The following is a 9,538-nucleotide window of genomic DNA, read 5'->3' on the forward strand; positions in this document are numbered from 1 at the left end:
ATAAAGGCAACTGATTTCTGAGAACCTAGAGGCTGGATTTAAGAGATATTTATAAAAATTTCACAAGCCAAGGAGCTAGATGCCTAGAACCAGCCAATTGGCTGCTAGAATTTTGTTACTCATACAGCACCTGTAAAACTTCACTAGTCAGGTCGAAGTTTGGGTCCTTAGTTACAAAACACAGCGTTTCTGACTTAAAACACCTGTAGCAGATGTGATTTCAACTCAGGCCCCGACCTAGTGAGGAATTACAAATTGTTCATTTCTTCCCTGGTTTTGCACACTGAATGGTTCTAACTTTCTCTAGCCTCTTCTAGATGTGCCGAATGCTAATCATAAATAGATAAATAAATAAATAAATAAATAAATAAATTTAAAAAATTGTATTTTTAACACTTTAACGTTTGTAAAAATAAGTGAACAAAATCCTTTTTTTTTTTTTTTTTTTGGTTCTTTTTTTCGGAGCTGGGGACCGAACCCAGGGCCTTGCGCTTCCTAGGTAAGCGCTCTACCACTGAGCTAAATCCCCAGCCCCACAAAATCCTTTTGAACACAGAAATTCCACGTTCAGCTCAAGGATGGAGTCAAGCGATTCTGTAACAAATAAGTTTCTTTTTAGAGGTTTTTGTGTATCCGTGTTTTGCTTTTTTTTTTTTGTCTAGGTATGTGCCCTTGAGGCGTGCATGCACACACGCTAGTGCGCTTGTGTTCATGTCTAGTGCCAAAAGAGGGTGCTGTTGGTATTCCATCTAAGCTCCACCCACACAGCTACCTGGCAACTGCTAGGTATGTTCCGCCCCACAGTTGCCTGGCAACAGCCAGCTGTGCCTGACTATAAAGAGGGCTGCTTGCTCTCTCTTTTGCTCTCTCTTGTTCTTCCTCTTCTCCAGCCCTCTTTGTCCCTGTCCCTTCTCCTCCCCACCCTTTTTCCCCTACGTGCCCATGGCCAGCCTTTCCTCTCTTCTATTCTTCTCTCATTAAAACTTTCCATGTGGAACCATGTTGACTTGTTGTGCTTTGTCCAGGTGCACCCACCCCTGGACAAAATCCAAAAGCTGTCATATTCCAAGAACTGTGGTAACAGAGGTTTATGAGCTACCACTGGTGCTAGGAACTGCTGAACCATCCCACCACCTCTTTTTTTGTTTGTTTATTTTTGTTGTTGTTTTTGAGACAAGGCTTACTATGTATAGCCTTAGGTGTTCTGACTTGATACATAGACCAAGCTAGCTTCAAAACTCAAGAGATCCACGTGCCTCTGCCTCCTGAGTGTGACTATATATTGTGCAAATGTATGCCTGTTGTGTAACAGTTTCCTCTGAGGTTAAAACATTCCATTATGTAAGTAAGGAAGGTCCTTAAACAGGAAGATAAAAAAAAAAAACCTCAAAAAATAGCTTCAGGAAGTCCCTGAAACTGACCAGATTCACTGGGCCCCTCTCTGCCAAAGTAAACAATAAAAACTGAGAATCTCTCTCAGATAAGATGCAAAGAAGACTCTAAGACCAGAGCAGCTACTTGAGAGGAACAGAAACCAGCTGAGCTTCCCAGAAGAGTTCATACCAGAGCCTCTTGGAAAGAACTCTCCAGGCTGTTGAGCTGCCTGTGAAAAGAAAATTATACAAATTCTAGGTTTAGAAATATAAAATTAAAAGAGTCAGCCCCAAAAGCCACAAACTCAGGGCTAAGCCCTGCGGCCAGGAATAACAGGCCATAAAGATAAGAAAAAGAATGCAAGAACCAGCTCAGGCTATCGAGGACTGAGCCATAAACCATCCAAAGACATCCCCCCAGCTTACTCAGAGTCATACTTTAACCAGATGTCCTCCAGACCCTGATAAGCCCCTACTTGTGCTCTTCAGCCATTGTGTCCTACAGAGAGCATTCCAAGAAACCGGACAGCCCAAGCCTAACCAGAGGTGTTTCAAATACAAATGCTCCATCAGTTTTGACAAACGTTTAAAAATAATGAGGACCTGAAGACCCTACCCTTCTCCTGATTTAGTAGCTCTGTTCCAGGAACCAGGGGGCCATAAAACCTTCTGGCGTCCCCTTATCTCCTGGAGCCATAAAACAATCCTGTAACTTGTGGTACATTCCCCTTTGACATCCCCCATCCCCTGGTGCTCACAGCCTCTGCCTTTAAATACTCTTTTTCCCAGCCTCTCGGGGTCGACACCTCTGTCTCCTGCGTGGGATATGTGTCGGCCCGGAGATCTCTGTAATAGGTCTCCGTAATAAACCTCGCCTTTGCTTATTACATCCAAAATGGTCTCTCTGTGTCTGGGGTCCGCGATTTCCCAAGACTTGAGTAAGGGTCTCTCTGCGTGGGATCTTTCATATTAATGGGGGCTCGTCCGGGATCTGCGCGACTACCCCAGACTCCGAAGACCCCTTGGAGGTGAGTTGGATGTTTGTCTGAGTGTTTCTGTGTGAGCGGCGCCGCAATTGTCAGTCTGTGTCTGTCTCTGTTTTGGTTCCGCCGTGTGTGTATATATGTGTGTCTTAGTACTGGTCAGTGTTAAGAGGGCAGATGGGTATTCCTGCCCTGTGGTAAGAGGGCAGATGTGTGTTCCTGCCTTGTGCTGAGAGGGTGGATGTGTATTCCTGCCCTGTGGTAAGAGGGTGGATGTGTATTCCTGCCCTGTAGGAGAGTGGATGTGTATCCCCACTCAGTGCAGCTGCCTTTGTGGTCCGTGAGGACCCCCTGGCTGCGGAAGGGGGGACGCCCCGGGCCCGCAAGGCTGCAGCCCCTGGAAGACGTTCCACGGGCGGAGAACAGTCGGGAGAGCCCGGCTATGGACAGTCAGGAGGACCTGACTCTGGTTTTCTGGAACAAAGGAGATGGAATGCTCCTTTTACCTAGGCGGGAGGGGATGAGGAATCCCACTCCGTCAGAGGTCGAGTTCGGCTGTCTATTTAAATATAGGCACGGACAAGTGTGCTTGGTCATTAGGACAAGAGGACACTCTGGAATCCTGTTGGGAGGTGGAATCAGATGGTCCATCTCATCCCAAAAGCAGCTAAGGTTAAGCTGCAGTTTGGGCCACGTACTGAAGGTACCAGGCATCTGTGAAAGTTGGTTATAAGATGCTTTGTCTTGATATTGTTTGTCTGGCTTGTTTTCTGTGGTATTGTCGAGTGTCTTTTTGGCTTTTGTTTCGTTTTTGAATTTTGGACTGACGACTGTGTTTGAATTTGGACTGACGACTGTGTTTAAAATCTTGGACTGATGACTGTGTTTGAAATCATGAAACTGTTTGCTTTGTTCGTCATAGAGTTTTACTTGGTCCTCTTGGTGCTTAAGTTAAGAGTTAAAAATAATTTGCTTGAGAAAAATTGTTTTCTGCCAAGGAGTTTTGTCTTTCTCTCCTGAGCCTCCTCCCCAAGGAGAGAGGCCCCTCCCTTTACTCCCCTTGATCAGCCTAGCTGCTGTTAACAGTTGTGTAAACAGACATTAACAAAAACCTTGAGGACAAAACTGCTCGTAAATAAAAAAGTTCCCCAGATTAGGCCTCCGGTATGAAACAAGTATAGTGAGTAAGAAACTTAATTTTATGGACCCCGCTCTAGTGTCGGTGTTTTGGTTGATAGCCAACGTTAATTTTTTAAAACATAGTGTTTTATCTGTGCTTGTGCTTGAAACACACAGTAGGGGGGAGCGAAATTAGCTGCGGAGCTGCTGCAGCGAGCATGGGGACTTCTCAAGTCTCTCCCAATTTTTCTGGCTCTTCAGGAGCTGTTTAAAAGAAAAAGGCTTAAGGTAAAAAGAAACACTATAAAAAGATTTCTTAGTAAATTACTACACCTTGGTTTGCGATCTCTGGGAATCTCATGGTGGACAGCTGAGATAAGCTGGAAAAGGATTTAAATTTTGCTTAGAAACAAAGAATCTTAAAGGTGGAGTTTCAGCCGGTATGACACTTAGTGCATAGCTGCCTAAAAGATCAGAAATGCTGTCAACAGGCTATAAAAAAGGGACAGGCTGTGTTAAAAATGCTACATAAAGAATAATCTAAAAAGGCTGAGAGTGAGGTGGGAGAGGACTCTAAGAAAAACAAGAACAAGAAAGGAATTTCTGCTTTTAGTGACCAGACCTTCAACTCTTGCTCACAGAAAGAGGGTGCTCATTAAGAGAAGTTCTTTAAGGAGCCTGCCTTATCTGCTGGCCCTATTCCAAGAGAGGAGTCAGTCTCCAGCATTAAATTACTTTTCTCACTGGTCATCATTAGCATGGAGAATGCCTTTGATCCTATCCCCACAGCAGCCAGTTCCTGCCCCTATGGTCGAAATGTCCCAGGTTGGGGGGCAGAGAAGCCCCTAAAATAGTTTCAAAGAATCTACAACAAACTGTAAAGAACTTTGTTTTGTTTTGCCAGTCAAGATTTAAAATTCAGGCTTTGGCTGTGGCCAAGGTCAGGATTAATGTTTTCTTTTCCATGGGCCTTTAGCCCACTGAGAAAGTTTGGTAAAGGGCTGCTACTGAGGTCCTGAAAGCCCCAAGTGAACTGGTTACAATTCTTTTGTCAGTGCTTAGAATCTAACACCCAGGTTCTAACGTCTCTCCATCCTTTTGTTATTAGTTGTTACTGGAAGCCCAGTGCCATTTAGAGGATGGGTCTCTTGAGCGATAAAGCCACTGAGCTGACACTAAAGGAAGGTACTCCTTAAGGGAAAATCTAAGTCCAGAGAGACAACCGGTAACAGATAGACTGCCCCTCTGCTCACTTTTCTGTTTCACAGACACAAGGTCTTTTTGTCCCAAGAAAGCCTCCTGGCTTAGCTGTGTGACTAAATGCTATTTGCCCTCTTCAGTGGACCTCTATTCTCAAGATTCTCTTGTTTTCTCACCATCCCATTTGAGATGCTTGTTAGTAACTGTTACAGGTCTTCTTTACCACCGAGGAAAGACAAAATCCTACTAGAGGCCAGAAAAAGTGTTCCAGAGATGGATGGAAGGCCCTCACTTCTGCCTGCTCTTTTCAGACGCCTAAAGGTAGGGAGTGCCAGGTCTGCCGCCAGGCTCCAAGGGTGGGTCTCTGAGGGGCTAAAAAATGCCCCACCAATCTGGCTAAGATAAAAAAAGGATAAAGAAAATGTTACAGAAATTTAAAGGGTTAAGTTAAGTTGCTGAGAGTTAATATAAGTTACAGAGAAAATAAGGTTAAAAAAGAAAGAGGTAAAAAGAACAGAAAGCTAGAGAAGAAAAGAGACAAAAAGAAGAGGAAGTTAGAGAGCTAAAGAGAGATAAAAGACGAGAGAGGAACATATACTGGCCACAGTAGTTAGGGAACCTAGGAAGATAGTACCTGGCAACAGAAGAGAATTCCTGACTAAAGATCAGTGTGCCTAATACGAAGAAAAAGGATATTGGGTCAGGGACTGCCCCAGAAAGAACAAGAGGGGACACTGGAGAGCCTCTTGGTGCTGGCTATACACAGAGATAGAAGGGAAGCCCGCCCAGTTGTTTTGTGGATACAGGGACCCAATGCTCTGTGCTCCTATGCCCCCCTGTGGGCCAATATCCAAAGACCTTGAGTGCAAGGAGCTACTGACAACGAACAATACTTATGGACTGCCCGAAGAACAGTGGACCTTGGCGTGGGCCGGGTAACCCACCCACTAATTCATGGTCATCCCTGACTGCCCCTATCCCTTGCTCATGAGAAAATTGCTCTCCAAATTGGCTTGCGTGGGCTAAAATGGCTGGATGAGGCCATGTGTATACATATCTATAGACTGTATATGTGGAGCTTAAGACCTGTCTCAGTACACCAGTAACTGATGCTGGGAGATGAATGAGTTAGTGCTTTTCTGCTTGGAACACACCGTTCCTGCCAGCCGGGCACTGACAATTATCACCCAATCCAGGACTTAAACTGTGATAGAGTGGCTGATAGAGTGTCCCAAAAGATGGGACCACTAGTCAGCTGCCATGGACTAGATTCTCCACCAGTTGGGGACAATCTGGTCACCTTGCTGCCCAATCCGGACCTGGAGCCACCACAGCACGAGTGTCAAACACTGACAGAAGCCCATGGGTGGAGGAAAGACCTCTGTGACTGGCTGATTGACCCCTGCTGAAAGCCGAGGAGCTTGTCCACAGACGGGAACAGTTCTCTTCACGAATAAAGGTCAGAGACAAGTGGGTGCTGCCATGGTAGACAACACAATGTCAACTAGAATGGCTGAACCCCAACCCCCCAGCACATCAGCGCCACAGATGCCTTTGCCATCTCTTAGATGCCCTGATGAAGCCAACAACTGTGAGTACTATTCATTGCTCAGGATATCAGGAGGAAAGAGATTCAGTGACATGGGACAGTAACAAAACAGATAAAGTGGCTCGAGAAATGGCTATACAGGAGCCTATCCTGGTTACAGGCCTACAAGAGACAGCCACTGGGAACTGGGATTAGACTAAGGGATGGCCTCACTTAAAATGTACAACAGAAGAAAAGGCCCAAGTTGTTTAAAAGATAAAAAGACAATGACACACTTGAGGGGAAGGCTATACTCCCCAGAAAACAAAGAAAAGACTCACTTTGCCAAATACAGAAATGGACTCATTTAGGAGATAAAAAGTTTGTCCAAGTAGTTAAGGTATATGTAATAGACTTTAAGATTTTAGCCAAGAGAGACAGTAAAAAATATAAGATACGTCAGTAAACAAATGCTTAACAAACAAACAAGACAAAGAGACCTAGAGAGTTTAATAAAAAGTCAAAGTGAACTTCACTGAGATAAAACCAGAAAAATATAATCACAAGTATCTCCTAGTGCTTGTAGATACTTTTTCAGGAATAGATAGAAGCTTTCCTCACCAAACGAGAGACGGCCTCTACAATCATCAAGAAGATACTGAAAGAAATCTTCCCCAGGTCTGGAATGCCCAAGGTAATCTGGTCAGACAACGGTCCTACTTTCGTTGCCAAGGTAAGCCAGGGTGTGGCCAAGTATTTAGAGGTCGATTAAAAATTACATTGTATTTACAGACCTCAAAGCTCAATTCAGGTAGAGTAAATAAATAGAACTCTAAAAGAGACCCTGACCAAATTGACCATGGAGACTGGCACAGACTGGGTGACACTCCTTCCCTCTTGCTCTCTTCAGAGCAAGAAATACCCCTTCCAGATTCAGCCTTACCCCCTTTGAGATCTTATATGGGGCCTCAGCTCCTCTGACTGTATTAGATGATGTTACTGAACCAACATGTCATAGTAATAATGATTTGTGTGCCAGGCTAAAAGACCTACAGGTGATACAGAAAGAAATCTGCTCACAGCTGACAGCAGCCTATGCCCCGGAGACCCCTGAGACATCCCATCAGTTCCAGGTCGGAAGCAGCTACACTGAGCCCAGACACTCGATCCTCGCTGGAAAGGACCATACCTGGTGCTGCTGACCACCCTGACAGCCGTCAATTCTCAGCCCTCACCAGCCGTGTACTAGCTGTTAGGGCTGAGAGCTGGGACCTAGAGAGAAATTCAGTCATGTTTGTCCTGGGTTCCATCGAGATAGGTGTGGGGATAGGCTTGATTTCTATTACAAATAATGTAACATTACATATGTTAGTACTCCTAACACTTCTTGGGACTGTGCCTCAGGGATCACAACCTATATAAGTTTAGAAGTTCTGAAAGACAGTCATGACCTTGATATATAGGTTTAGATAGTGTCCAGATAAAATCCTGATGCTAAAGACTTTTTAGCTGACCTCCAAGAATACCTAACCTCCCTCTCAGAGGTAGTCCTTCAAAATAAGAAAAGATTAGACCTGATATTCCTTAAAGAAGGAGTCTGTGTGCTACACTAAAAGAATGTTGCTTCTATACAGACCATTCAGGAGTAATTAAAGACTCCATAAATAAACTTAGAGAAAGGTTAGACAAAAGACAGACAGAAAAACACATCAGAGATGGTTCGAGAGCTAGTTTAGTAGATCTCCCTAGATGACTACCCTACTCTCTGCTACAGCTGGGCCATTATTAATAATTTTCTTGGTTTTAGTTTTTGGCTCCTGCGTGACAAACAGGTTAATTGCTTTTGTTAAAAATCGAGTGGGTGCTGTGCGGTTGATGTCCTGAGACAACAGTACCAGTCAGTTAAGACAACTGGTGAGACCAAATACGAGACTTGATATCAAAATTCTAAGATTAGAATTATTTAGTAGGAGAAGACGGGAATGAAAAGAAAATTATACAAATTCTAGGTTTAGAAATATAAAATTAAAAGAGTCAGCCCCAAAAGCCACAAACTCAGGGCTAAGCCCTGCGGCCAGGAATAACAGGCCATAAAGATAAGAAAAAGAATGCAAGAACCAGCTCAGGCTATCGAGGACTGAGCCATAAACCATCCAAAGACATCCCCCCAGCTTACTCAGAGTCATACTTTAACCAGATGTCCTCCAGACCCTGATAAGCCCCTACTTGTGCTCTTCAGCCATTGTGTCCTACAGAGAGCATTCCAAGAAACCGGACAGCCCAAGCCTAACCAGAGGTGTTTCAAATACAAATGCTCCATCAGTTTTGACAAACGTTTAAAAATAATGAGGACCTGAAGACCCTACCCTTCTCCTGATTTAGTAGCTCTGTTCCAGGAACCAGGGGGCCATAAAACCTTCTGGCGTCCCCTTATCTCCTGGAGCCATAAAACAATCCTGTAACTTGTGGTACATTCCCCTTTGACATCCCCCATCCCCTGGTGCTCACAGCCTCTGCCTTTAAATACTCTTTTTCCCAGCCTCTCGGGGTCGACACCTCTGTCTCCTGCGTGGGATATGTGTCGGCCCGGAGATCTCTGTAATAGGTCTCCGTAATAAACCTCGCCTTTGCTTATTACATCCAAAATGGTCTCTCTGTGTCTGGGGTCCGCGATTTCCCAAGACTTGAGTAAGGGTCTCTCTGCGTGGGATCTTTCACCTGCAGGCTCTACAGCATGCTCTGGGGTTCCCAGCTTTTGTGAGCTGTCGTCACCCATGCTACAGTGGGCTTTGGTGATGCAAGTGTCTTTGAGTCATTTCTGTTCCCACAATAACCCCATATTCCTGTAAGTAACCCCAATAAAACTCATTGTTCACCAAGTTGAACTTTGATATCTGTACTTCGGTCTGTCATGAATTCCATATCTGGGGTTGTATCTCCTTAAAAAAATTTTTTTTTGTCACACAACATTGCCACATATACGGGGGTATTTGCAGAAGCCAGAAGACATTTGATCCTCCAGAGCTAAAGTTACAGGCAGTTGAGAGTTGCTATACATGGGTGCTGGGAATTGAAGACCCTGGTCCTCTGTCAAAGCATCAAGCACCCTTAACCGCCAAGCCATCTCTGCAGCCCCACAAATAATTTTTTTTTCAAGACAGGGCTTCTCTGTGTCTTGGCATGGCTGTCCTGGAACTCACTGTGTAGATCAGGGTGGCATGGAACTCAGAGTCTGCCTGTCTCCTGAGCACTGGGATTAAAGGCATGTATCACCACTGTCCAGCTTCAAACACATTTTTGAAAGAGATAAACAATAACATTAGGTGGGCTTCTAA

The 9,538-nt window shown here is 44.6% G+C and overlaps 1 long non-coding RNA gene across 1 annotated transcript; it reads left to right on the forward strand.

Moving 5' to 3' along the window:
• Window positions 1–2,350: 2,350 nt before the first annotated feature.
• Window positions 2,351–8,849, forward strand: LOC148007883 (uncharacterized). Its single transcript, XR_015653105.1, has 2 exons — window positions 2,351–2,401; window positions 7,243–8,849. It is a non-coding gene; the product is annotated as an uncharacterized LOC148007883 (long non-coding RNA).
• Window positions 8,850–9,538: the final 689 nt, after the last annotated feature.

The sequence above is a fragment of the Rattus norvegicus genome, chromosome 1 (genome assembly GCF_021556685.1).
Source record: "Rattus norvegicus strain SHRSP/BbbUtx chromosome 1, alternate assembly SHRSP_T2T, whole genome shotgun sequence".
NCBI classification, from domain to species: domain Eukaryota; kingdom Metazoa; phylum Chordata; class Mammalia; order Rodentia; family Muridae; genus Rattus; species Rattus norvegicus.